The sequence below is a fragment of the Rhincodon typus genome, chromosome 2 (assembly GCF_021869965.1).
Source record: "Rhincodon typus isolate 14 chromosome 2, sRhiTyp1.1, whole genome shotgun sequence".
Classification (NCBI taxonomy): Eukaryota; Metazoa; Chordata; class Chondrichthyes; order Orectolobiformes; family Rhincodontidae; genus Rhincodon; species Rhincodon typus.
The window spans coordinates 135,283,603-135,309,523 of NC_063333.1; the positions used below are offsets into that span (position 1 = coordinate 135,283,603).

General features: G+C 40.5%; 1 protein-coding gene across 1 annotated transcript in view; it reads right to left on the reverse strand.

Moving 5' to 3' along the window:
• exoc2 (exocyst complex component 2) overlaps window positions 1-24,955 on the reverse strand; it is a 279,000-nt gene extending 254,045 nt beyond the window's left edge. The window contains exon 1 of the mRNA XM_048609069.1: window positions 24,860-24,955. The gene's annotated coding sequence lies outside the window, so the exon portion shown is untranslated. The remainder of the gene's footprint in view (window positions 1-24,859) is intronic.
• Window positions 24,956-25,921: the final 966 nt, after the last annotated feature.

Genomic DNA, 25,921 nt, shown 5'->3' on the forward strand with positions numbered 1-25,921 from the left:
TTTTTTTAAACACAGAGGGTGATTCGCGTGTGGAATGAACTTCTGGAGGAACTGGTGGATGTGGGTACAACTACAACATTTGAAAAGATATTTAGATAGGTACATGAACAGGAAAAGTTTGTAGGGACATGGGCCAGGAGCAGGCAGGTGGGACTGGATTAGTTTGGGATTATGTTTGACATGGATTGGTTGGACTGAAGAGTCTGTTTCCGTGCTGTATGCCTCTATGACCTCAATCCTCTGCATCTCTTTCAGCTCAAGAACCAGTTGACAAATCCACGCGCCTCCAATTCTAGACTTTTGAGCAACCCCAAAATTCACTGTTTCACCATTGGCAGTCAGGCCTTCAGTTGCCTGGACTTTATTTTGCCTCACATCTACTCCTTTCTCCTTTGAAAGGCTCCTGAAAACCTAATTCTTTGATCATTAGTCCTGAAATTCCCCCTTTGTGGTGGAGTGTAAGATTTTTGTTTGATAACACCCAAGAAACCGGTTGTGACATATTCTAAGTTAAAAGTCTTAAATTATTTTTGTGCTTTACTGGACTTCCAAGACATGTGCATGTCAAGACCGTAAAACATATCGCTAACAACATGAAATACCACCCCTAATATGCAGTGAAACCACAACCAGTCAAATTTGAATAACCTGAAATGGGTTATATCAGGTTTTCTGCCATTCCTAATAGCAGAAAAGGAAATCCAACAGAAGATTACCCGAGATAAACCAAGGTTACAGACTGGTAACTCTAGATTAGTTGAATGTGCGCATGCTGATCATCTGACCATATCAACCAATCAGAGCAGAGTTAGGACATGATAGGGCATGAAATCATGGCAAGCCATTGAGATCAATCTGTCAAAGTGCATTCAAACACTACAAGTGTGGCCAAACCTGTGAGAAAGTTAAAAATGCTGTCTATTTGAGACAAAGTGAAGTTGGTACAACAAGTGAAAAATCACAGTGCAAAACAAAAAGCAACATCGCTAAGGAGTGGGAGTTTCCACCACTGAGTTTGTCAAATCATTCTGAAACACAAGGTAAGAATCTTGGAATAGTTCAACATGCAGGCATTCTCTCCAGAAAGGAAGAGGAGGAGAATGGCTGCATATCCCATCGAAGAAACTCTATTAGTGTGGTTCAAGGTGGTTCAATGAGACTACATCCCCACGTCCGGTCTAATTCTGCAGGAAGGAGGAGTCACCGGCAAAGAAGCTGGATCATAAAGAGTTCACCTGAAACCTGATGGATGGCTGGACAAATTTTTTTTCTTTATTCATTCACTGGATGAAGGCGTCGCTGGCTAGGCAGTATTTGTTGCCCATCCCTAATCCCTAGAGGGCAGTTAATAGTCAACCACATTGCTGTGGGTCTGGAGTCACATGTAGACCAGACCCAGGTAAGGATGGCAGTTTCCTTCCCTAAAGGATGTTAGTGAACCAGATGGTTTTTCCAACAGTCATTAGACTCCTAATTCCAGACATTTATTGAATTCAAATCCCACCACCTGCTGTGGCGGGATTCGAATCTGGGTTCCCAGAACGTTATCTGGGTCTCAGAATTAAAAGTCAAAGTCATTCACGCCAAGGCATGGCATTGTCTTCTGTGCAGTAAACACTGATGGGGTGGCATTCAGAATAGCAATGACAGACAATTGGCTACAAAATAGTCTCAACCACATCCTGAATTAGTATACAGAAAGTGATATTTTTAAACACATCTGAAATTGGACTCTGTACTTTACCAGGTTACTTTTTAATGCTTAAAATGTATTGGTGGAAAGCAAAGCTAGGAACTTGTCATTGGTATTGTCTGTGCCAACATGGATAGCGTTGAACAGCTGCCGCTTCTTGTGATAGGAAACTCCAAGGAGACACAGATCTTTGTAAAAGTCAAGACATTAGCCACTCAGTATACAATCAACAAAATCACTTGGACAACTGTCAGCATTTTTGATGTAAAGGTCGGGATAGTGGATAAAATATATCAGCAGAAGACAGACCATGACAAATAATTACCTTGTACACCCCAACAATGCTGGCCTGAAGAGAATCAAGCTGGCATTCCTACCTCCCAACATTATGGCTAAATTACAGGTAGAAAATGGACATGTCAGGAACTTAAAAACCAAGTACAGATGGCAGCTGATCTTCAGGTTAATCAAGCCTATCATCAGGAGGTAAGAGAACAACCCTATTTTTCTAAAGGCCAGGGTCATGACAAAGACAGCGTGGAAGACAGTGATGGAACCCACAAACACCACCTTCTTCTTGCAGACAGCTTTATTTGAGCCACAAATGTGAAGGACGCCGAGAAAGAAGAAAAGCAAGGTGAAGCCAACCAACTCGATGATTGGGCCCTTTTTGCATGCCTGCCGAAAGCCAGCATGGAAATCCCTGCAGTCACATCCAAGGAGACATAGAGCAGAGGTGGATGATATCATGTTTTGCACAAAACTGTCAAAATGTTAATGCAGTCCATCTTCAACTTAATGACGCCAAAGGTCTGATGAATGCATGACCACTCACCTGCCTGCATCCCTAGCTGAAGCTATAAAGCCCTTAGAAATACTCCAGAAATTAGCACAATAGGACAACATGGACATCGTGATACATTCCAGACTGTATCATACTCATCTGAAGTGAGCACACAAGGCTGCAAAAAGATTACCAAGTATTTCCACAGTTAATTTTAAATGTTTTCCAATGTCTTTTACAAAGCCAAGCTATTGTAAGGTATGAAGAAATTGAAAAATGAAAACATTTTCACATATTTAATCGTTGTGTTTTGATTGATATATTTTAATATGGAATGTGTTTGTAGGTAATAGGGTTACATAGGGGCCTCCTCAGCTATCTCCAAGTTCCGCTTAACACACATTTGTGAGTGGGCCCCCTACTATTCAACTCATCATCATTTTACAAAGATTTATTCATATTTACGGTTCCAATTCATTAATTTCCTGAAACTCATGGGGAGGCAGACAGTGAATGCCTGCTGTCGAGAGGTTAGGGTGGAATTGTTTAAATTGCCTTATTATTTGTGGCAACATGTAATTCTTGGCACATCTCTTACTCACTATAAATTTTTGATGCGGTTTTGTGTGCTAATAAAAGTGATAAGGGTATGAAATCACTTACTTTTCCATCACTTTTTGAGCCTTTACGAAATGCAATTCAATAAAAGGAGGTGAAGAGATGAAAGTGGTTTAATTATATTTAGTTTTTGTGTAATAATTTGCACAGAGACTGTACTGTTCAATACTTGGAACATGATCTTCTCAGCTAAAACACATTTAGTATTATGTTAGAACCTAACAGGAGATACTGTACAAAATATACCATACATAATGGTTGTGTATAAAATCTCAAAAATATTCCTGGGGCTTGCACAACAGTTCACGTGGTTATAATATTTACAGTATCATTCTAAATGACTGGTAAATGTCATCATGTAATTGCCAATCCAAGCCACTAAGTGGCTCTGCAGAAAGATTTTTTTTGCAGAGTCTCTCAACTCAATAAATTTATCCTAAAACTGATCATGGGAAACAACACAAGCAATTTATTTGTTAAAAATTAATTGAAAACAGAATAATTGCTTGACTTTTTCTATAACACAAAAGAAAACTGGAGAAACAGTCAACCCAATTTTTGTCATAATTAAATAACAAGACATCTTTTAGTAAAGAAATATAGACAAAATTATGAACATAAAACAACTAAGACGAAGAAACCTCATTGGCAATGTCTATTTCTCACCCCCACCACCGACACTCTCAAAACAAGCCACCAGGTTTGTATTACAAACATAATGCATCTTGCAAGTTTACTATTGCATTGTAGGAAGAGTTGCAGAGGTTTTAGCTACATATTTTGATCAAAGGAGAGTTATCATAACTGTACTCTGTACCATTACATTCACTGTCCTCAATACAGCAACCTGCAAACTTGATACACCACCTTTGGTCATCCGCCATCAGGAATTCATCAAATCTACTTTGGTTATGTCATGTTTCTGTAAATTACAGACTTTCAGATTATATATTGAACACAAATAATTAAATATGGCCACCGTAATTCAGGTGATCTTTGGCTCCCGAGTTCCGGACCATTCTGAGGTTCCAGTAAAGACCTAAATAAATATGGGCATTCACACATTCCTTTGTCTGTTGATGGACTGTCAACATAGTGTAGCATTTCAGCCAAATCATCTTTCTGCTTCACCACAGACTCAATGTGTGTTAGACAATTGTGAAATACATCCCAATAACCTTTCATTGTACTAAACTGGCCCCTCATCCAAACTAGGCACGATAAATTTCCAAGTATCAGTGACAAACAGGATGTGTAATCAACTGACAGGCTTTCTTTTAAAAAAGGGTTTTGAATTTGTTTAAGTCACATGATGAGGAAGCCACCTTTCTGTCTATTTTAAAAATAATAGAAAAGGCTGTTCACAGAGGTTCCAAAAAGAAAATCCATTACACCAGCTGTATCAACTAAGCAGCCATGACAATAAACAGCATCATCCTCAAAATGGGAAAAGGACTCTTCCACATTCAAGTTCAGCTGAGAACCAACCTCCTGGAAATTCAAATATACAAAACAAGCCTCACGGGCTATTGAGAAACCATAATTCCTTCACCAACTAGAAGCATCAACTTATTGAACAAACTCCAAGCATGGCATTAAAGAAATACTGAGACATTAGGACTATATTGTTAACGTTTCAAGACAGTGACCCTTCTTCAGCACACTGGACTCAAAATGTTAACTGTTGTTTCTTTACAGATGCTGCAAAGCTACCGAGTTTCTCCAGCAATTTCTGTTTCTCTTTGTTTCAGATCTCCAGAATCCACAGTTCTTTGTTCTATTATATATTTTTTTTCTTTCTTCATATGTACCTAATCTTTGTGTGGGTGAATAGTGGTGTGTGTATATAGAGTGAGGCATTACAGTTATAGGCCTGAGGGACAAGTCTGGAACAATATATTTTTCATTTATGATTTTAAAACTCTCAAAAAAGCTTGCTGCTTGAATTATTTAAAGACAAGAGGGTAGGAAAATATTCACATCTCACATACAATAATACTTTGAACATGGTACACAAATTCTGCCCATGACAGTAGAGACATTCTCTCTTAGCTAAAGCTGCTGTCCAATCGGCCTTCAAATAGTTTTTCAAATATATTCAAAAATATTGAAGTTTTTTACAAATGGCCACATACACTATAAAATGAGTTTGTCACCAATAGGGTGGCTTTACCTGATGCAGCACTACTTCAGAATTGGGCATGGAAACTGTGGCATGGAAGACTCCACCAGACATTTATTACAGGCAACTATCATGCAACTTCATAAGACATTTCAACAGCAGGCCAGGAATAAAGTTAATTTCCCACAGTAATTCCATGTTCTCTTTCATATGGTAAATCCTGGGCATCATTTTGGGTTTCTCTGCCTATTCTCTTTGCTTGCTTGTAGAACAAGTGGATAGAACAAAAGATTAACATCAAGACATCCCTAAGCAAGCAATATCTCACCTTCAACAATTTCATCTCACATGGATTTTAGGTGACGCACAATGAGGACATTCTCTAAGAAACAGCATTATCACACTGGATTTGTCTCAAAAAAAGCCTGAAGACACGTCATTCAACTACAATAAACACACTGAATACTCAAATCCTAGAATGCTTTGTAAAGCTACGTTTATGTTTTTGTCAACCTTATAGAAAGTAAGACCCTAATAGCTTCCTTCTATCCAGGCTGTCCACCAAAATGTCATTTATACCATGCTGACTAATCAAAAACATTTCCTTACCCAGACAGTTCTAATTCCAGTCATTTACTCCCTTACAAGAAAGATCCCAAACTCATGGGATGTGCTGCGCAAATAACAAGGTTCTGCATGGTAGACTGGTTAGTAAAGTTAGATCACATGGGATTCAGGGACAGTTTACCAAATGGATACAAAATTGGCTTGACAGTAGGAGGCAGAGGGTGGTGGTGGGGGGTTGTTTTTTGGACTGGTGATCTGTGACCAGCAATGTTCTGCAGGGATATGTCCTGGATCCACTGTTCTTTGTCATTTATATAAATGACTTGGATTAGAGTACTGGAAGTATGGTTTGTAAGTTTGCGGATGACATTAAAAAGTTGGTAGTATAGCAGACAGTAAAGAAGGTTATCTAAGCTTGCAAGGGGATCTTGATCAATTGGGCCAATGGGCTAAAAAGTGGCAGATGGAGTTCAATTTAGGTAAACGTGAGGTGTTACATTTTGTTTGGATGAACAAGTACAGATTTTACAGTTAATGGTAGGGCTCTGGGAGTGCTGTCGAACAGAGACATCTAGGGGCTCAAGTACATAGCTCCTTGGAAGTAACATCACAGACAGACAGGGAGGGTAAAAAAAGCATTTGGCACGCTTGCCATCATTACTCAGACCATTGAGTATAGGAGGTGGGACATCATGTTGCTATTGTACAGGACGTTGGTGAGGCCACTTTTGGAGTACTCTGTACAGTTCTGGTCACCCTGCTATAGGAAGGATATTATTAAATTGGAAAGGATGCAGAAAAGATTTAAGGATGTCACTAGGACTGGAGGGTTTGAGTTATAAGGAAACTGGATAGGCTGGAGCCTAGGATGTTAAGGGTAACATTACAGAAATTTATAAAATCACAAGGGGCGTAGATAAGGTGAATTGCAAAGGCCATTTCCCTAGGGTAGGGGTATTCAAAACTAGAGGGCATACTTTTAAGGTAAGAGGAGAAAGATTTAAAGGGACCCAAGGGGCCGCTTTTTCACATAGAGGGTGGTTTGTACATTGAATGAACTGCCAGAGGAAATGGTAGATGCATATGCAGTTACAACATTTAAAAGACAATTAGACAGGCACATGAATAGGAAAGATTTAGAGGAATATGGGACTAGTTTCATTTGGGGAAACTAGGTCAGCGTGGACGAGTTGGACTGAAGGGTCTTTTTCCGTGCTGTATGACTCTACGATTCATGTTATCATCTGCTATTTCAACCTTTAACATAAGCCATAATTACAAAACTGTAAACTTTACATGACAAAATCAATTTAAAAACAGTCCTACAGCTGGAGTGCGGTACTATAGGTTGGTAAAGTAATTTACAGTTGTGATTTCCCATCTGCTTTCAACCATACTTTCACAAATCAGTATCCACCATATACAAAGCATTTTCCCCACAAGAAAGAAAAATTAGATGCTGGTTAACACCACTCTCATGCAACACCAAGTTATAATGTGAAAATGTCAGGATAAAGTCCACCTGTTCAATTCCAGGACCAATTCAAAACAGAAGAAAACAAAATACCAAAAAGGGGCTATGCCAAAAAGGTTCAGTTGTATTTGTAATCCTTCCACTTTTAGTCAATTTTTCCCCGACAACTAGATTCTGCAATTTTCAAGAATGCAAAAGAGACAGGAATGAACTGCAATTTCAGGATTCTCAATCAATTCCAGAACACCACAGTTTCCACGGATAGAACGCGAAGGAATGCAGGCTGACAATTTGCACACAGCATAAGTCCACGAACAACAATGTAAATTAACAATCAACATGCTTTTGATAGTGTTACTTTTTGGTTGAGCAAGAACTATTGGTCAAGCTATGGAGAATACAGTCCTGCTTCTTTTCAAAAGAATGTATAGGATCATCTGCCCATTCCTGACCTGCAAAATAAGCCTGTTTTTTTTTAATTTATTACCAGGCTGTGAGTAAAACCAAGATTAATTGCTGATGTATAATTGTCTTTGCGAAATGATGGGTTGGTAATGGTTTCTTCCAGTGCTGGAAGATAGAATTTGATCGACAGTGAAGAAACAATATCAAACAAACAAATCAGGATATTGAATGGTTTGGGGGTGGGAACTTTGATGTGATGATTTACCAGTACACATAATGCCTTTATACTTCTCAATGATGAAGGTTGTACGTTTTACAGGTGCTCCTACAGAACTTGGCAAAATTACTGCTGTAAATGCCTCAGAAGAGGAAACCATTAGTGAAGACCAAATGTCTACTCCAACTGATAATGAACAAGGAGCTGATACAACAATAGGAATCAAATCACATCTAAAATTAAGATATAGTAGGAACTGCAGATGCTGGAGAATCTGAGATAACAAGGTGTAGAGCTGGATGAACACAGCAGGCCAAGCAGCAGAGGAGCAGGAAGGCTGACGTTTCGGGCCTAGACCCTTCTTCAGAAATGGGGGAGGGGAAGGGGGTTCTGAAATAAATAGGGAGAGAGGGGGAGGCGGATAGAAGATGGAGAGAGGAGAAGATAGGTGGACAGGAGACAGACCGGTCAAAGAGGCAGGGATGGAGCCAGTAAAGGTGAGTGTAGGTGGGGAGGTAGGGAGGAGATAGGTCAGTCCAGGGAGGACGGACAGGTCAAGGGGGCGGGATGAGGTTAGTAGGTAGGCGATGGGGGTGGGGCATGAGGTGGGAGGAAGGACAGGTTAGGGAGGCGGGGACGAGCTGGGCTGGTTTAGGGACGAGGTAGGGGGGACGGGAGATTTTGAAGCTTGGTGAAGTCCACATTGATACCATTGGGCTGCAAGGTTCCCAAGCGGAATAGGAGTTGCTGTTCCTGCAACCTTCAGGTGGCATCGTTGTGGCACTGCAGGAGGCCCAGGATGGACATGTCGTCTGAGGAACGGGAGGGAGAGTTGAAATGGTTCGTGACTGGGAGGTGCAGTTGTTTAGTGCGAACCGAGCGTAGGTGTTCTGCAAAGCGGCCCCCAAGCTTCCGCTTGGTTTCCCCAATGTACAGGAGGCCACAACGGGAACAGCGGATGCAGTATACCACATTAGCAGATGTGCAGGTGAACATCTGCTTGATGTGGAAAGTCTTCTTGGGGCCCGGGATGGGGGTGGGGGTGAGGTGTAAGGGCAGGCGACATATCCATCCTGGGCCTCCTGCAATGCCACAACGATGCTACCCGAAGGTTGCAGGAACAGCAACTCATATTCCGCTTGGGAACCCTGCAGCCCAATGGTATCAATGTGGACTTCACAAGCTTCAAAATCTCACCTCCCCCTACCGCATCCCAAAAACAGCCCAGCTCGTCCCCGCCTCCCTGACCTGTCCTTCCTCCCAGCTATCCCCTCCTCCCACCTCATGCTCCACCCCCATCTCCTACCTACTAACCTCATCCCACCCGCTTGACCTGACCTATCTCCTCCCTACCTACACTCACCTTTACTGGTTCCATCCCCGCCTCTGTGACCAGTCTGTCTCCTCTCCACCTATCTTCTCCTCTATCCATCTTCTATCCGCCTCCCCCTATTTATTTCAGAACCCCCTTCCCCTCCCCCATTTCTGAAGAAGGGTCTAGGCCCAAAACGTCAGCCTTCCTGCTCCTCTGATGCTGCTTGGCCTGTGTTCATCCAGCTCTACACCTTGTTACATCTAAATTTAAGTCTGGATAACAATGAAGGGTCAAAAGCAGAGGATTAAATGTCCTTCACAACAACAACATGGCAACATAAACATCACTAATGCCAAAGAAACATTCAATTTATTGTTAGAAAAACAAAAGAATGAATGACCCTACAAGAGAAGTTTTGTTAAATAAAAGCTCTTGAGATATACCAAATCATTCTAAGAGATAGATTTGGGAGATAACAATGAATGAACTTTGGCAACTTCCTGCAGTGCATCCAGAAAGTAATACAAGCAGCATCCAAAGACACCCAATAACAGAAGATGTAAATGTTCAGACTAATAGATAGGGGTGAGAGCAGCAGGATGCAGAATTAATTGAATGAAATTGCTGAATGCACACAGTCCAGAAGGCGACGGAGAGCCTCATGCTGTGCCTGAGGCTTTTGCTGAACTACAATGGATTATACAGTAGGCCAAGGATGAGATGTCAGGTGTGACAGCAAGGTGGAGAATTAAAACATCAAGAAACTCAACGCTCAGGATTGGGCAAAGTAGCCTCCTAGTCTGCACTTGGTCTTCCCAATGTAGAAGAAACCACATTATGAGCAGCAAATACAGTAGCCTAGGCTGATATAAATATCTGTAACTTGTTTCACCTGTAAAGTGTTTTGGGTCCTGAACTGAGAGGAGAAATTATAACTGTTTCACTCTACATAGGTGCTGTCCGGCCTGCTGAATATTTACAGCATTTTGTTTTTATTTCAGATATCCAGTATCTGCAACTTTTGACTTTGCTTTCAATGCATGTGGCCTGTTCAGATTCAATAGCTAGGTTGCAACTAAGCAGCCCCTCCAATTTTACTCTTATTTCCTTTCCAACCATTTAAGTAGCTGAACAGACGAATTCAGAGAGAAGTTCATGTTGGTCTGGAGTGACACAGGCCGGACCAGACAATGGCAGCAGGTTTTCTTAAAAGACTGCATTCAAGTTTCAAACTACAATCATGAGATTTGAGCTCATACGCCACATAAGCTGGGACTTTCTTTTACTGTAGTGTAAGAGGTTGAGGAGTGACCTTAGTGAGGTTTATAAAATCATGAGGGGTACAGATAAGGTGAATGGCAGGTATCTTTTCCCCAGGGGTTGGGGATTTCAAAACTAAGAGCATATTTTTAAGGTGAGAGGAGAAATATTTTTAAAATACAGGAGGCGCAACTTTCTTTTTACACACAGAATGCCCAGAGGAAGTGATGGATGTGGGTACAATTACAACAGTTAAAAGACATTTGGATAAGTACATGAATAAGAAATGTTTGGAAGGATATCGGCCAAGTGCAAATAGATGGAACTAGTTTAGTTTGAGATTACGGTTGGCATGGACTGGTTGGACCGAAGGGTCTTTTCCACACTGTATGACTGACTGACTCTACGCCCTGAAAGCTTCTCCAACAATGCAGTACCACACTGAAGTGGCAGCCTGTATTACATGCTGTCGCTCAGGTCCTAAGATCCAATTCCCGTCATGAGAGCATTACCCCTCACCCTACACAACTTCAGAGACAATAAAAACAAATCCATTATGAACAGTGCATTCTCCCACCAGAAAGTACGTTGACAGTTATCAAACTTTGAGAAAATACCATCTCATGGAAGTTAACTTGCTCTAACAACATCCAACATATTTAAAATCACCAAGTATCCTTTTTCAGGCATTGGAAGCACTGTCAGAAGAATCCCATTTTAAAAATTAAAATTAAGCATAAAATGGAAATTGTTGTTTTAAACAAAAACCAAGCATCATGATATTTTAAAGATGGTTGAAAATGTCGTCTTTCGCTCATCATGCGTTGTGAAGGAATCTATGACTCTTCTTCAACCTCCTCTGAGCCTACATAATACAGTGAGCTTACTAGGATTCATATTTTATGTCACAATTTTGAAGTTGTTCAGAAATATTCTTAAGCTTATTTTCATTCAATTTAGCAGGATCCATCACAAATGAAACTACAAAATACTCTGATTAAAGAAAGATGTTTTCTCTAAACAGAGACCTTCTCCCTACTTCCCAAAATACTTAAAATTCTAGTTAAACATTTTCAGCTGTTCCATCCCAAGGCTTGTGAATACTTTGTCTGTTGTGAACAATAAATCTTCAAGGAAAATTGTACAATCTGATTCAGAAGTAGTCAAGTCAACTTTAGACTTAATACCTCAGCAAATCATAGATTTGATAAATTGTAGCATATGTAATATTTTGTAACCATTAAGCAAATATACTTTGAATCAAATTAAACTATGTAAGATGCTGATCAGCTCTCTACCTAACTATAAGGCCACATGTTTGAGTTTCCAATAATTTATATAAAAGGCACAGTGAAGTTTAACATGGAATTAAAGCCTTGGAGATAAGAAAGGTGTGAAAATAGGTCAATGTCACAGCCATAAGAATAACTTTGACTTCATGGTGTTGGCAGACCACACAAGTGGTATAAGTAACACACACATTTTTAACTTGACAACCTAAAATTGAATCTGACTAGGTCACAAATCAGGCACTTTCTGATAAACTCTGACAACTGTAAGTGAACCATGGGTGTACTTGACAATCTAATATTTCCCAAAGGTTTAATAAACAGCCAAAGATTGCCTGATTGTTCAAAATATAAATATTTCACTGGTCCAATATGACAAGTTCAGTACAGTTCCACATCAGGCTAAAAGCTAACATCTGTGCTAATCATGTTTCTAAATAGACCAGATGTTACTGATTATTATTAAGAATGTTTTCAAAATTGTAAGCAGAGGTCACAGACCTGGAAACCAAAAGCTCAACAAAGAATTCTCACAGCGACTATAAAACATAAAAAGAAACAGCAGGCATTTTCATAACCTGAATTTGGAAATAATGCTCAACCTTAGACTAAATAGGTTTTGAAAGTGGGTCAGGGTAATCCTGGTGAGCCAATTCACATCTTCAGATGGAATCCTTTACTGAACCACCAGCCTTGATGACCAAAGTATTGGAAGTCTTTATTCAGTCGACGAGAGAGTATTATGATGAAACTGTCTATTCCACCAGAGAGCTACAAAATACTGATAAGAGGGGTTGGGCTCCTGTCAGCCAATTCTAGAATCAAACTGATGCTGCCCATATCCACCCACTTCTTATTTCCCTATTAAATAAAAAAGGGACCTACAACAAAGGTATCAAGCGTAAAACATGATTTTTTTTTTTTAAATTCACATGGGATGTCAAAACAAATTTTAAATAAATACTTGGGAATGATAAAATAAAATGAGAACCCATTTAAAGAATTACAGGCAAAACTGTAATAAGATAATTAAAGATTTGTTAATTGAATACGTTTTCACACTGGAGGAAGAAGACAAAATAAACACTGGTAAAAGAGAATCTGAAAAATAACGTAAAGGGGAAACATTTAGTGTACATAACGTAATCTACTGGAGAAAAATAACAGGATTTAAGACAGACTAATCTTCAGGACATGGTTTTCAGCCTAGGAAATAAAGAATTGACAAGAAAGTAGATAGTTTGTTGTAACTACCTAAACTCCGGAATCAGGAGGAGTTGCCTCTTTAGATTGAAGTTAAACAAATAAACTAATGAAATGAATTCTCCAATTATTAAATTAACCAATCCATTCTATAAAAGAGGGAGAGAAGTGTTTTTTTCTTAAAAAGCAGGTAACTAGTTACTTGACATGTCATTAGCAATTGTGAAGAAGTTACTGGAATCCATCAATGGGGTAAATGATTGCATATTTGGACAAAGAGTCAGTGTCTATTTATGATCGGTAGATTGTGACTAATGAATTAATTTTGAGAAGGTCACCCATACTGTGGGTAAGGGACAAAATCTGTAGATTTCCAGAAGGCCTTTGATAAAAGTTCTGCATGTGGGTCATTAGCAAAAATCTACCAAATTGGAGGCAATTCAATGACAAGAATCAGTAATTGTTCAGAAGGTCAAAGACTAAAGAGTATAGATAGAGGATTCATTTGCTAATTGAAATTGACACACAGTGCCTCCAGGGATCAGGCAACAGCTTCTCCCCCAAATATATTAATGACTTTGATGAAGGTACACAGAATTGCATATCCATGTTAGAAGATGGAACTAAATGACAATAACTTGTGTGGCTGGCAGCAGGTAGTCACAAAGAACATTAACAGAGAGTGGGGAAATCCACAGAAGTTCCATGTGGGGAAATGCGAGATCATCTATTCTAAGTTGGGCACAAATGAAACTTTCCTTAGTTGAGATTAAGAAATATGATAAAGAATAGAGTTTAAGTGTCTAGGTACACAAGTCGTGAATAGAAGGATGCACAGGGAAATGAAGTAATTAAAAAAGGTGATGAAACAATAGCTTTTATTTCAAGTAGGTTGTAATGCAAGAGAAAGGAAACAATTCTTCAACTGTACAGAACCCTGGTCACACCCCATCAGGAAAACTATATTTTGCAACAGATTAGAAGGTGGCTAATAACCAAAGATAAAACAGGGAATTAAAGCCTCACTTCAGTAGCGGGGAAGATGCTAAAGTCCATTGTCAAGGATTTTATAGCAGAGTACTTAAGCAGTGGTAGAATCTGGCACAATCAGCATGGACTTACAAAAGGAAAATCATGATTGACAAATCTACTGGAATTCTTCAAGGATGTAACCAGAGTTGATCCTTTAGAGACAGTCGATCTGGTTTACTTGGATTTTCGCTGGGCTATCAACAAAGTCCCACATATAAGATCAATGTTATTAATTAAAGCATGTAGAATTGGACACACTGTTGTGATGGACAGAAAACGGTTAGCAGACAGTAAACAAAGTAGAAATAAATAGGTCTTTTTCTCAAAGACAGACAGTGAATGTGGGGTACCACAGGGATTGGTGTTAGGACACCAGCTATTCACAACATAAGTTAATAACATGGATGAGGTAACAAAGTTTGCTGAAGACACAAAGTTAGGTGAAAGGGTGAACTGAACTGCAAGGAGGATGCAGAGATGTTGCTGTGTGACTTGGACAGGTTGATTCAGTGGGCAAATGCATGGCAGATGCAGTAGTAATGTGGATAAATGTGAGGTTATCCACTTTGTTAGCAAAAATAGGAAGGCAGATTATTATTTGAATGGTTGAAAATTGAGACAGGGGAATGTTCAATAAAATCTAGGTGTCGTTGTGCACCAGTCACTAAAAGTAAGCAAACAGGTGTAGCAGGCAGTAAAGAATGGCAAAGTATATATTGACCTTCATAGCAAGAGGATTAAAGTACTGAACACAATTATACAGCATATTGGTGAAGCATATCTAGAATAATGTGTGAAGTTTTGGTCTCCTTATCTGGATAAGCATGTTCTTGCTATAAAGGGAGTGCAATAAATGGTTACCAAATTGATGACTGGGAATGGCAGGATTGATGTATGAGGAGAGATTGAGTCAGTTAGGATTACATTCACTGGACATCAGAAGAATAAGGGAGATTTCATGGAAACCTATAACATTCTAAGAGACCTAGACAGGTTAGATGCAAGAAAGATGCTGCTGATGGTGGGGGAGTCCAGGACCAAGGGTCATAGTTTAAAGGATAAGGGGTAACACTTTAGGACTGAAATGAGGAGACACTTCTTCACCTACAGAGTGGTGAGCCTGTTGAATTCACTACCACAGAAAGCGGTTGAGGCCAAAACATTTATGCACCTCTTTCTTGAAAGTACTCTAAGAACAATACAGCACAGGAAAAGGCCCTTCGGCCCTCCAAGCCTGTGCCAACACATTTTGGCCTTCCATACTGAAACTGTCTTCACTTACAGGATCCATATGCCTCTATTCCCTTCCTATTCATGTATGCGTCTAGGTGCTTCTTCAATACTGCTATTGTGCCCGCTTCCACCACTTCCTCTAACAGCATGTTCTAGACACTCACCATGCTTTGTGTGAAAAATGTGCTTCACACATCTCTTTTAAACTCACAACACCTCCCTGCACCTTGAACCTGCATTCCCCAGTAACTGATCCTTCCACCCTGGGAAAAAGCCTCATATTTTCCACTCTACCCATGCCAGTCACAATCTTATAAACTTCTATCAGATCACTCCTCAACCTCCTGCGTTCCAGTGAAACAAACACAGTCTATCCAAGATAACAAGGTGTAGAGCTGGATGAACACAGCAGGCCAAGCAGCATCAGAGGAGCAAGAAAACTGACGTTTTGGGTCTGGACCCTTCTTCAGAAAATCTTTCTGATGCGAAATGTCAGCTTTCCTGCTCCTCTGATGCTGCTTGGCCTGCTGTGTTCATCCAACTCTACACCTTGTTATCTCAGATTCTCCAGCATCGGCAGTTCCTACTATCTCTCACAGTCTATCCAACCTTTCTTCATACTTAAAACTCCCCCCTAGCTGGCAACGTCCTGGTAAACCTTTCCTGTACACTCTCTGCAGCATCCACATCCTTCTCCTATTGTGGTGACCAGAACCACGTAATATTCCAAGTGTGGCCTAACTAAAGTTCTAGATGCGCAGATCCATGAATCACTGAAGGTTGCAGCGCAGGTAGATAATGTAGTAAAAAAGGCCTATGGCATGCCTGCCTTCCTTGGAAAGGGCACTGACTATAAAGGATAGGCAAGTTATGTGGCAGCTTTATGGTACTTAAAACTTCTGTGGCTAAAGGGATTAAGGGATATGGGGGGAGCGCCAGATTAGGATATTAAGCTCTATGATCAGCTACGATCATATTAAATGGCAAAGCAGGGTTCAAATGGTCTACTCCTGCCCCTATCTTCAATGCTTCATTTAATTCTGCATCTTAGAAAAGGTATGGAACAGCTATCGCACAGATTCACCAGAACATCAGGCCTTAATGATTAAATTATAAGAGTAAATTGCAGAAACCTGACATGAAAACAGAAAATGCTGGAGAAACTGGTCTATGGATACTGCCATATCAAATGTTGCCGGAACTGCCGAGTTTCTCCAGCACTTCTCCAACACTCAGTTTCCTGCTAGCCAGCCAATCTTCTATTTATGTTACCCACTACTCCACGAGCATTTATTTTCCACAACAACTTTTGACATGGCACCTTATCTGAGAACAGTTTATCCAGAGCACATTACTTCTTCAAAGGATGTCCATCATTTGTTTATTCATGATTTCTCTTTCACAAAACCATGTTAACTTTGCCTAACTACCTGAAACTCTTCCAAGAGCCTTGCTGTAATCTCTTTAATAATAATTCCTAAAATTTCCCCATGTTAAGCTAAGGTAGCCTATAGTTTCTTGCTTTCTGTCTCCCTCCCTTTTTGAATAGAGGAGTTCCTGCCAATCTAACAGAATCTTCCCAAAATCTAGGGGGGTTTTGAAAAATTAGAAACAACTCTTTTGCGAGCCACTTCTTTTTAGACCCTAGGATGAAGTCAATAAGGACTCTGGGACTTGTCAGCATGCAAGTCCAGCAATTTTGTCAATACCATTTCCCTGCCAGCTGTAATTTTCTTACAATCCTCCTCCCTTCCAGTTCCTGATTAACTATAATTTCTGATTGTTGTTTCTTTCATAGTGAAGATTGATACAGAATTCATCAGTTTACCTACCATCTCTTCATTTAACAGTCTCAGTTCCCCAGACTCACTTCCTATAGGACAAAAGTTGACTTTAACTCTTTTTTTCCTTTTTAAATATCTATAGAAACACTAGTTGTGTTTATACTTATAGCTAGTATTTTTCAATTTCTCATTAGAATGAATCTATTTTGTGTATTCTTTAATATCCCCTTAAAAGTATGCCACTACATCTACAATGACATGTCCCTTAACCTAATTTACCAGTTCATTTTAGCTCACTTTGTTTTCATGCTGTCAAACTTGGCCTTATTTAAGTTTAAAATATTCATCTTGGACCATTCCTTTCTCCTCCAAACTGACAAGAAAATTGAATTTTATTCTGACTGTTGCAATCGACAAGTGCTTTTACAATGAAGTCATGAATTAATCCTTTCTCAGTGCATAATACCAGGACTAGTATAGCCTGCACCCTGGTCAGCTCCAGAACATGTGGTTATAAAAAACTAACCCGAAACCATTCTACAAACTCATGTAGGGTACTTTTGCCCACTTGATTTTTCCAGTCAATAAGATAATAAAGTCCCCTGTGATAGTTGCCATACCTGACTGAAAAGCTCTTATTATCTCTTCCTATATACTTGATCTTATGGTCCTGTTAGGGAACCGGTACACCACTCCCTTGGTGAGCCACCCTCCATCTTTCCCTAGCCTACTGTCATCTGAAATATCCTCTACCCTTCAATATTCATGACTCTTTGTCATGCTGTACCCATGTCTCTGTAATAGCTATAACTGCATTTATTTATACTCAGTCCATCTATTTTGAATGCTGCATTCAGATTTTATTATCTTTGTAACTTCTAGCCTTACATGCTGATTTACTCGTAGATATATGCACCCTCTATCCCTTCCTATCAAGAACAGTTTATCATTTCCCATATTAACAACACCTTTTACACTAGTCTTGTCTATTTATCAATTTGACTTATCACATTAAGCCAAATTTTTTCTCCCTGGCCCCAAATATGTAATTTAAAGCTTTCTTTGGTTCCACAGTTACGTAGCTCAACTGAATCTGAAATATAGCCTGAAGATTTTCTATTATTCTGCAACTGTCAACATTTGAATTTCACCAACAGAAATTCAAAGGAAATGACAGAAGTCAAGCAATCTTTGTTGCCTAATTTCATCCCTTGACCCTCAGAAGTATTCTTTTCTCACCCATAATAGTATTGGAGAGTCATGTATGTCTTTGTCCAATGTGTGCGCTTGAGGAGGGACACACGATTTAATTCACCTAACAGTTTGATTGATAAGAAATTTGTCTTTTGTTTGAAGGATATGTAATAAATATATTGTATTTGAGCTTATTGAAAAGCCTGGTGCAAGTTGCTTTTGTTCTTGATAGCAATTATAAAGTGGAAATAAGTGGTCATTTTTGATCATTGTGTAAGTGAGTTACACTTGTGGTATGGTTTGGAAAATAATTCTCAGTGCACTCCTCCTGCCAGAGTTGTAAAACTTCAAACTAATTCCTCCTGTAGGGTATCCAGAATGGGAGAGGGTCAAATTCTGAAATTAGAGCCAGGCTATTTTAAGACGAAATAAGGAACGAAATAAGGAAGCATCGTTTCAAACAAGAAGTGGTGCAAATCTTAAGATCGCACTCTTATAAGTCTGTGGATGCTGGAACTTCCACTACTGAGAGATTAGCTTTTGTTAGACAAGAATATTAGAGAAGTTGAACAAAAATCCTTTTATGTAAAACTGTCAAATGTATCTTGAACGTCAAGGAACAACATATAACAAGACTTTCACAATTCTGGTACATTACCTTTTTCTGATGAAAAGGCTGATTAAGGGTGGTCTTCCTTCCTTTCCTGAATCTGTAGATTGACTTATATCATGAGAATGCCTTCATTCGTTGCACAACCTGTTCAGCTCAAAGCTGAGTTTCTCCCGCCACATTCTTTATCACAAAAAAACGTACATCTAATTTTAACGTGAACCCACTCTAAGTTTACCATAGCCCACCCAAAGAAAACCTTATTGACATCTTTACCTCCAAATTCAATATTGAAATGTCCTCCCAGCAAGCCATCGATTCTTCATAAACTTTAGTTCATTCGAAACTCTGTTGCCTGAACTATAGATGTCTCACTCATTCACTGTTCCTGTACAATACCTAGTCTCCCACACCTCAAATTCAAAATTCTCATTGTTCTGTTTAAATTCTCTCACATAAACACCTCCAAACCTAATATTTTAAAGCTTGATGTTCCCTTGACACAACATTCGTTTGCTCCATGCGTTCTGCTGCCTGGATGCCAGTTATAGAATCATAAAGTCATAGAGTCGTCAAGCCATACAGCACAGAAATAAACAGTTCGGTCCAAGCCATCTGCGCCAACCAAACATCCCAATCTGACCTAGCCCCATTTGCCAGCATTTTGCCATATCCCTCTAAACCCTTCCTACTCATATACCCATCCGGATTCCTTTTAAAATATTGTAATTGTACCTGCCTCCATCACTTCCTCTGGCAGCTCGTTCCATACAGGCATTACCCTCTGCATGAAAAAGTTACCCCTCAGGTCCTTTTTAAATCTGTCCCCTCACACCTTAAACCAATGCCCTCTAGTTTTGGACTCGCCCAGCCTAGAAAAAAAAACATTGGCTATTCATACTAGCCATGCCCCTCATGATTTTATAAACCTCTGCAAGGTCACCCCTCAGCCTCTGACACTGCAGTGAAAAATGCCCCAGCCTATTCAGGCTCCCCCTATAACTCAGGCCATACAAACCTGGCAACATCCTTGTAACTTTTTTCTGCATCCTCTCAAGTTTAACATCTTTTCCATAGAGGGGCAACCAGAAATGAACACAGTATTCCAAAATTGGCCTCACCAAAGTCCTGTCCAGCTACAACATTACATCCCAACTCCTATACCAATGTTCTCACCAATGCAGGCAAGCGTGCCAAATGCCTTCTTCCCACCCTGTCAACCTGCAACACTATTTTCAAAAAAAAACATTGCACCTGCACCCTCAAATACCCTCCCAAGCTTCTCTGTCTGTGCAGCAACTCCGCCACTCTCTAAATCCATCTACCAGAAACCCTTTATGACAACAAACTGGACTGTTATCAAAAGATTTACTGCACATAGCAAACAAAACCATACATCAATATTTCTTGTACTCTGATCTTCCATTGTGAGAGCAGATTAAATAAGCTGTGTTAAGACCCACTGGGGTACGCACCTTAAAATCGAGCTCTACTATTCCCAGAGTCATACCTAACATTAAATGTGATTTTACAGTACACACAGTACTCCAATTTGCCTGACATTCAGACCAAGGTTGATGGAAAGCACAGACTAAGTCTCTGTACTGAATGAGAATTGTAAAAACTGTAAGTACAAGTAAACAGAGATAAACCATTTACATATAACACTAAGTAAGACTCTAATCCCCTTATGCATTCACGCACATTCCACCCCTCCTCTGGCAAGCAAGCAAACAGGGATTACTGGTAGGGACAGAAAAACTGAGAAGTCAGTGTAGTGGTCTGTGCTGCCCAGTTCTAAGATTGAGATGATCCTTCTTTGGCTGGCCAACCCCTTGCTGATCACTTGTCTTCCTCTGGAAGCTACCACTGGTTTGTACAAAGTACAGTCACTGATTCACTCAGAAATGTCTCTGATTTATTAATTCAAAACTTTCAGCTTACAAACGACTGCTGCAGGAATGGTAATCTGGTTTTCCCCAGATTTAAACGGAGTTTCTGATTGCAGAATACAGGCAGTTTCTGGGCTGGGAGAAGTTCTGCACACTTCTTTTCCCCTCTGTGTTTTTGTAACTTGTTTACAGCTCCAAAATGCTCAGCCACCTGAGAACAATTTAGGTCAGCAAGAACAGGTTCTGATAAGCATTCAGACATGGGCAGTGTTTTGGATTAACTCAAGTTTACAAAGAATGTAAGTTAAGCGGTCAGCCACGTATGCAATGGAATAGTCAAGACTAGAGATTACAAAAGTACAAATTAAGAGTTTCAGCAGCTAGTGAGCCGAGGTAGGCACAAAGCCATGCAATATTATGGAGGGGAAAGCAGACAGTCTTAGTTATTAGAAGCTCATGTTGAAGTCCAATGTGACTACGGTTACAAATGGCATGACTCAACTTGAGAGAATAGCCAGGGGGTGGAATGGAATCCGAGGCTGGAGGACAGCAGTTGGGGTTGTGTAGTGACTGGGACCAGGTTGACATCATTAACAAGGTTCTTGATTGAGGTTATTAACCTGGGCCAATCAGAAAAGACTTAGCTGACCAATATAACCAGGAGATTATAATCTCCTCAATTGAGGATTGACTCAGAGCTGGCTGACTACAGCCAGTGGTACTGTTGTACAGGTAAAATGAAAGGGTGATGTGGTAACAGGACCCAGCCTTTGTGACATGAGTTTCAGTGTACGGGTCCAAGATTGAACTTTCATGTGCTGGACTTTGCCTTCCTGTTTAGAATATGCTTTTGTGTATGCATCATGCCTTTGTGTATCTTGCCAGCCCGTGTGCGGGCCAACCGATAGCCCTGGAGAATGTGCGTTTATCTATAACATTCTGTACTGTTTTTTGAAATGAGATGTGTTTCTATAAGATGTTCTAAGTCAATGTCTCTGCTCTTCGGCGGATTGCCTTGATGCATAGGAACTTTGCCACGTATCGTGTTTGAGACTCTGTAACCTTTTGTGGACTTGAATGTATGTTTACTTGTAATATTTTGTACTACTGTTGCAAATAAGATGTGTTTCTATACGATGTTCCATGTCAACGTCTCTGCTCTTCGGCGAAATTCCTTGATGCATAGTGACCTTTGCCACGTGGTGCGTTTGAGTCACTAACTTGATGTGGACTTTGGATTTACTGTTTAAATTCAGATGTCTTTCTATAGGATGTTCTGTACTCAACGTCTCCACTCTTTGGTAACTTATTTTTATGTATAGTGACTGATGCTATGTAGTGTGTTTGTGACACTGTAACTTTGTGATTTTTGAATTTACAAAAAAAAAGTATAGCCAGAAAAGAAAATAACCAGGAGCTTAGAATCTCCTCAGTTGAGGATTGATTCCGAGCTGACTGGCCACAGCCAGTGGACTATGCACCAGCAAATAAAGGGGGACGTGGTGATGGCACACGACCTCTCTGCAGCTATTTCAGGCTGAGTGGAAGACAATAATTAAAGTCTTTTCAACATTCAGTTTGAAAATAAAAATTCTACTCAGCAAGTACTGGATATCATACCAGTCAGAAAATTTCAAATGAAAATTTCAGATGGTCAAAAGAGGAGGTGAAGCTGTGTTTTGCCAATGTACACGCAGGAACCTAACATTGTACTTTCACAGAATGTTGCAGAGGGGCAGCAAGACAATAAGAGCAGACCTAGCATAGGTCATTGGTAGCCCGATGTAACAATGTCAGAATGAGAAAGCAGCCATCGCAGATAAATTTCTGACTATGACTAGATAGATATGTGCAGCCCTTCTAAATTGGACAACGATGGGCCCATGAAGGGCTATCATTCAACAGTCAACCAGGTTAAAAATTGTAAGGAAAGAGGTACTAAAATCATTACACACAAAAGTTCTTTAGGGGAATGTCTGAAGCCCATTCATCTTTAGCTGCTTCCCTCAACCATAAGATCAGAAATGAGGATGTTTGCTGACGATTACACAATGTTCAGCATCATTCGCAACTCCTCAGCCACTGAACGTAACAGGACGTGGACAAATTCCAAGGTTGGGCTGAGAAGTGGCAAGTAACATTTGCACCAGAAATATGCCTAGACAATGCTCATCTTCAACAACAGAGAATCTAACCACCACTCTTCAACATTCAATGGCATTATCATCACTGAATTCTGTACTGCCATCTTGGGGAGTTACCATTGACTAGAGCGGAACTGGGCCAGCAATATAAATATTATGGCTACAACAGCAGGTCAGAGGTCAGAAATCCTGTCCACCATCTACAAGGCACAAGTCAAGGGCAGAACTGAATACTCTCCACTTAACTGGACGAATGCAGCTCCAACAACACACAAGGAGCTTGACACCACCAGGCCAAAGCAGCCCCCTTCACTGGCACCACATCCACACCCTCCACCACCGACACTCAGTACGCATTAGTACTACAATCTACAAGTTTTACTGCAGAAATTCACTGAAGCTCGTTAAACAGCATGTTCCAAACTCTCAATGACGATTATTAAGGAGAACAAAGGCAGCAGATACATGGGTACACAACCACCTGCAAGGTTCTCTCTATTCTGTACTAGGAGTTAATAGGCTCTAGTCAGAACTAAAGAACATACAAACTCATTGTTGGATTGCAGCAAACAGAGGGCTTTATTCCAAAGCTGTGCACTCTAAGAATCTGACTAATGACTCAAAGTGACTCGCCAATGCTCTCATGACATTTCGTAAAGGGACACTGTCACAACATAACACCATACCAAACTGGAAATATATCATTATCCTTTACTGTTGCTGGGTCAAAATCCAGAAACACCCTTCCTAACGGCATTGTGGATGTATCTACACTAAATAGATTGCAGCAGTTCAAGAAGGCAGCACACCTTCACCTTAACAAGGATAACTGAAAATATGCAATAAATGCTAGCCAGTGTGGCCTACATCCAGTGAGTGAATTTAAAAAGTCTTTCCATAGTATATCATAGATTCATCAAATTATAAGAAAAAGCCTAGCTGTTGGCACACGTCATGCATATGTATCAACTTACTAACCACATCTTTTCCCAAACAAGCCAATTATTTCTCTAGGTTGAAAACTACCTGGAGATCTCAATATCAAGACAGACTTTTTTTTGTGTTCAGCATTAAAAAAAAATCATCTTTTAAATTTCCTTTTGTAGCAGGTAGAAATTTTTTTTTAGGTTTATAACTTCCAACTGACTGGCAAGCTGAAAACCACCAAATTAGTCAACTAACAAACATTTCATTTAGCTACCATTAGTCTAAAGATTAAAAATCGACTGCTCAAGGTAAACATTATGTCCTCATATAAAACACGGTATATTTTCATGACAGCATTAACAACCAAGAGTATCTTGAATATGAACACTTATTACACAATGTTATGCCTAACCTGTGAAGCCTAAGATGACTCCATTCACTTTTATGATGAATGGACTCTCCAACTTCAAATAATGCTGATCTTGCTAATGTTGATCTTGCCTAGCGCTCGCTCAAGTTGGAAAGAATAACCTGGATCCAGACGTCCACTACTCGTTTCGAGACTACTTCTCTACTCATCACTACTGTTCCCGCACCAGTTGAGGTGACCATGAAGACCCCATCTTTTCCAGCTCGCCCTTTGCCTTAAGCGTGGTGACCCTCAAGTTAAACCACCAGCGGTCGTCTCTTTTCTATGGTTTGGTAGGACTATGGCAATTTTACTGTTCGTGGTGGCCTGGCTTAATCAAATAAGTAGTCGGACAGTGAAATCAATCAACTGCTGCGATCAGAACATCAAACGAAGTGAACTTTAACAAGATGAAATGAACCTGTCAAACCACCTGGGCAAAACAAAAACGGCCTGCTTTAATCGGACTTGAGCTTCTTGTAGTGAGGGTCAGGGGCTGTAGCGGTGCAACACCAAAGGTCGGAGACGACCTTAACCCATCCTCCGCCTCACTCCCGGAGGAGCCCACCCAATAGTGCGAGCCCCATTGGGACTGGATTACACCGGACCAGACCGGTAACTGCCGGCAATCAGGGTGCCATGGAGACCGAGCGCTTTTCCCTTCCCCTCTTTATCTCGTTCACTCACTCGAACATTCGCCCCACCGACCTCACCCGCACTGCTCCATCACCGGCCACACGGAAACAACATCCGGGTCAATCTGTAAATCACCGCCGGGGGAGGGGGAATGGGTGTGACGGATAGGTCACGTGATCACCTCCTCCGTTGCGGCGTCAATGAGCTCGGCTTCTTGTTGCCGGGGAGTCCGTGCTGGCTGTCAACTGGGATGTAGTCGTTAGTTTCCTTGCTTTGCCGTGCTTGTGGTTGTTGGTGCAAGTCTTCGTTGTGGAACTCCGGCACTAAATGCTGGTGCAGTGCTGCAGGGGAGTGACTCTGTCAGAGCTTTGTGTGTCAGACACCAGTAGGAAAATCGTGAGGGAACCCACTATTGGAAGCAAAAATGATCAGGATCAACTCTGCTTTCTCTCCATAGACCGGCTGTGTATCTTTCCCCCCAGCAATTTCTGTTTTTTTTTGTCTGATTTCCAGCATCTGCAGTTTCTTTTTGTCCACTTCACCACACCCCACCCTTGCTGATTGTAGAGTAATGCCACAGAAACGTCGGCTTGTTCAAGCATCACCCAATCATGATTTTTTTTCTGGGGCCAGATAAAGCTAAATGCTCACCCGCATTCAATCATTGCCTTGCCCTGTGCCAAATACAAACTTATGGGCATCCATGAAAGATGATATCCCAGGATGCACACCCTGGGTACTGAGAAGAAGCTACTATGGGTAACCGTAGCCTGCTCTCTCCTCATGGTCCTCATTTTCGCAGATTATGGTGTAAAAACAAATGAGACCCAAGACCAGGCAGAAAGAGCCGCCTGTATGCCCATTCGGGTACGTGATCCCAAGACCTGCCAAGTGCTTCCTGCAGAAGTGCCGTGTCCCCTGCAGTCAACTTACAAGCAAGGGTGGTTGCTGAGCACCCCTTGTCAAGTAAACCATCAACCTCAAGTGTACACATGCTTTCTCCTACAAATACACACCGTAGATAGCTTTTACCCTATATGATTCATGATCTGTATGTGCAACCCATCTCAGTACCTGTTTACAGCATATTTATTTGCTTAAAATAATATTTCA